The sequence below is a fragment of the Ixodes scapularis genome, unplaced genomic scaffold, assembly GCF_016920785.2.
Source record: "Ixodes scapularis isolate PalLabHiFi unplaced genomic scaffold, ASM1692078v2 PGA_scaffold5__190_contigs__length_132052651, whole genome shotgun sequence".
In the NCBI taxonomy this organism is placed as follows: Eukaryota; Metazoa; Arthropoda; class Arachnida; order Ixodida; family Ixodidae; genus Ixodes; species Ixodes scapularis.
In genome coordinates, this window is record NW_024609880.1 from 63,556,288 (window position 1) to 63,560,389 (window position 4,102).

Below are 4,102 nucleotides of genomic sequence, written 5' to 3' on the forward strand. Positions count from 1 at the left end.
GCAACAATTACGTCCGGCCGTCTGGCTGTCGAGTGCCGAGCCTCAGCTTCATAGGGCACGCTTCTTACGTAAACAAATAGCCGCTAGACAGGCCGAGCACGCGCCCGTACAGCCAAACGTGTCCAAAAGAACGCCTCGCCGCACGCACCATTCCAGCAACGTAAGCGCACAGCGCACTGCGTACAAAGAGTGAGGAGCATTTGCGCTTGCGCCACCTGCGCCCTGCCCGTAGCGGACACCACCGTAGTGCGCTGCGAACAAGCGAAGAACGCGAGACGCCAAGAAGCCGCGTCGATGAAGGAGAGAGAAAGAGAAATGTCGTCTAAACGTCCGAGTAAAAAAAAAAAAAAAAAAAAAAAAAAAAAAAAAAAAAAAAAAAAAAGAAGTGTCGACGAAATGTAGCAAACTCTGTCATGCATCGAATGTCGAAGAAACGGTTTGCCGATGAAACATCGCAGCGTCAATGAAACGATCTGTCTATAAAAACTTGTTCGATGAACTGCGCGCCAAGAATGGCGCGGCTTGCCACATAAAAAGTGGTGCACCTTACGTGATCGAGAGCGCGACAAAGAGACACACGGAGACGACCCCAAACCCCCGACCCACTCTAAACCAAATTAAGCAAAGCCATGCCAAACCAATCCAAATGAAACCAATCCAAGGACGGCTGCACGTATCATGATAATAAATGCTGCCAGTATTTTATAAAGGCCGAGATGACTGAAAAACAATGTCGGCTGATGATCCCTTAAATCGCAGCCTAGTGCGGCAAGCACGGTCGATCAACAAAAGCAGAAGTAGCTCGAGTGAAAAGGAAAACTCGGCCTCCAACGGTCTCTGCTCATAGAGCAGCATACGACTGACGGACACCACAGAACTGCGGAACCCCCCACCCAACACATCCAACAGGAATTATGGTGAGATTTCAAACCAGACGGAAGTCACCCTACCTAACAATACCCCCCCCCCCCAAAAAAAAAGAGAAAAAAAATTTGGTCAGTGCATATGTTTATTATATATATGCTGCATAAACTTCCGTAGAATTACGTGTGGGTGGCACACGAAAAAAGAAACGGGGATGGTATATGTATTAATCGTTCATTTGTGTACAAATGAGCGAGGTATGCACAGCGAGGCGATGCTCTAATCACTGCGACGTTGTCTGTGTAAGCTGTCGGAAGGCGCGTTTGTGTTTTTTTGCTGCCCCTTGTCAGCAGGCGAAAGTTCAACACAACCAATTTCGTCAGCTTGCATTTAGTTATTTTCGTAACTAATCAGGGTGAACGAGATTTGCTAGAAATGTGCGGAGCATAAACATAGTACATTTCTTTCAAATTGGATAAGCGGTTCAGAAGTTCGGTATTTTAGGGTAGTTTCCCCGTCGCACGACTCACGCGGAGACAGACCAACGGCTTGCGAGGAACAAAAGAAAAACAAAGAAAACAACTTGTAAGCGTGATGACCTGTAAGTGTGAGGACCTGTGGGTAAGATGAGCGTGAAGACCTGTGTGAGTGTGAGGACCGTGAGGACCTGTGAGGACCATGAGGAGCTGTGAGTGTGAGGGCCTGTGAGTGCGAGGACCTTGATGACCTGTGAGTGTGAGGACCGTGAGGACCTGTGCGAGTGCGAGGACCGTGAGGACTTGTGAGTGTGAGGACCGTGAGGAGCTGTGAGTGTGAGGACCTGTGAGTGCGAGGACCGTGATGGCCTGTGAGTGTGAGGGCCGTGAGGGCCTGTGTGAGTGTGAGATCCGTGAGGACCTGTGAGTGTGAGGACCGTGTAGAGCTGTGAGTGTGAGGACCTGTGAGTGCGAGGACCGTGATGACCTGTGAGTGTGAGGACCGTGAGGACCTGTGAGTGTGATGACCTGTGAGTCTGATGGCCTGTGAGTCTGATGATTTGTGATGACCTGTGAGCGTGATGACCGGGATGATATGCGATCGTGACGACCGCGATGATGGCGCCGAGTGGGTTTTGGTTTTGTGTTGAACCGTGAGGGTGAGTCCGGGTGATGACCCTATTTTGAATAAATCGTGATCGTGAGTGGGCGTGAGTCCTGATTGAGGAACAAATAGTGATCCTGAGTTTGAGTGAGGACAGCTTAAAATGCCGGCCTATGTTCCTGACGTACGGTCTTCCGAAATCGAGCTGTCACTGGAAGAAGGTGATTTTTTTTTTTTAATACGAGAATCAACTAGGAATTTAACCGCTATGCCTTCAATAACTTCATGTTAAATTTGCAGGGAGGAGTTCTCCAACTTCATCGACCTGCACATACTCCAGCCGCCCAGACTCGCAGAGTTCCTGTGGCATTCCTGACGACCAGTCTTCCGAAATCGGGCTGTCCCTGGAAGAAGGTAATTTTTTTTTTTTCATTTTCAGATGTTAAAAAAGTAGAATGAATCTGAAATTCAACCACTAATTCACTGTTTTCACATTACCTTCGCAGAGGGATGTTCGTCAGCTTCATGGGACCACACATATTCCTGTCTCCCACTAGAGAACAGTCCACTGGAGGCTCATGGTAAGTGATGGGAGAGCAGGGCGTTTCTGCGCGCCTTGTTGCTCTGACTTTTTTGTGTTTTTTGCTCTTACTACAGTTATTGTAACAGCACTTTCTATTTTTTCTATTTATTTTGAAGCTGATCATAGCTACGCCCTTCCTCAAAATGCTGTTCCTGCTCACGAGTCCAGCGGAGACATGGCTGACATGGCGCCGTCGATTTATGGACCGTCACCTGAGGACTCTTTCTCTAGCAGTGCCGGTGTACTTTCTCACAGAGGTAAGTGCTCTTTCATTTTACCTCTTGCACCTTTTTGTTTTGTATTGTTAAAGTGCACAAATTAGTCGCCGAACATAAACAACCAAGGCTAGTTATAGGTATCAGATGACTTGAAGATACTAAAATTTATTCTGAAAGTTGGCGGTACATACAAGGGTACATATAGCACTATGTCACAGAACACAAGGCCGGATGGCAGCCAGCTACAAACTGGAGTCAGTTGAAAATCCACCATTTATTTGTGCTTCACATTATTATATTTAAAGTAATGTATACAAAATGTTCATAAAGTTTCACAGACGAACCACCAAAACACCTGAATGGGTTTCACTGAATGGTAATGCAATAATCTTTTCGCAAAGCCTCGTGTAAGGCAGCATTTTTTATAGCTAGCTAAAAACTGCCTGGGCCATAAGTGCATGATGCTAACCTTATTTAAATTTGATTTGCACGTATGTAGTACGTTATCAAACTTTTCACTGTACCTGGTTTAAAAAAAAAAAAATTGTGCAACTTGACAAGGAATGCAAGTTCTTATTGGCCACCATTTACATATATATAAACATTTTTACAGTTTACTGATCTGGGTGATTTGTCACCTTGCAGCATCAAGCAAGGCCCGCAGCACTGACAAGAGAAAGATGGACGCACTGAGGGCCAAGGTACGACAGGTCCGAGAACAAAACAAGAGGCTGCAAAGAAGGCTGCAACGACAGCGTCAGATGAGGACTGTTGCTGAAGTTGTTGAGAGTGTCCGCATTCATGTTTCTCCAGCTGTCGCTGCACTCGTTGAGGCCCAGCTTAGGATGAGGGATGTGAGCCGGTTTGGTCGACGGTGGTGCAGCCAGAACAAGTCTTTGGCTTTGGGCCTCTACTTTCATAGCCCAAAAGGCTATAAGTATTGTAGACGACTGCTTCGGTTGCCATCAGTCCGATCACTGCAGCTGTGGCTTCAGCGTGTTCCACTGAGAGTTGGATTTTACCCCGAAATTTTCGAGCTGGTAAAGAGGCGAGCGACTTCTTTTTCACGAGCCGATCGAGCCTGCAGCATAGTGTTTGATGAGATGCATATTAAAAAAGAGCTCTCATACAACCCCTCATCTGACAGGTTTGAAGGACTTGAAGAGTATAGTAATGGTGTGCAAGGTGCGAACCTATCAAACAAGGCTCTTGTGTTTATGGCAAAAGGAATTCGAACACCATGGAAGCAGCCACTTGGCTACTTTTTCGCTCATAAAGGCACACCTACGAATGTCCTACAAGATCTTCTTTTCCAGTGCTACAGCCTCCTTGTGGATGCTGGCCTGGAGCCAGTAGC

The 4,102-nt window shown here is 46.8% G+C and overlaps 1 long non-coding RNA gene across 1 annotated transcript; it reads left to right on the forward strand.

The window, feature by feature from the left end:
• The first annotated feature begins 2,197 nt into the window (after positions 1-2,197).
• On the forward strand, positions 2,198-2,738 carry LOC120840904. The gene is made up of 3 exons (XR_006078425.1): positions 2,198-2,358; positions 2,451-2,525; positions 2,644-2,738. It is a non-coding gene; the product is annotated as an uncharacterized LOC120840904 (long non-coding RNA).
• Positions 2,739-4,102: the final 1,364 nt, after the last annotated feature.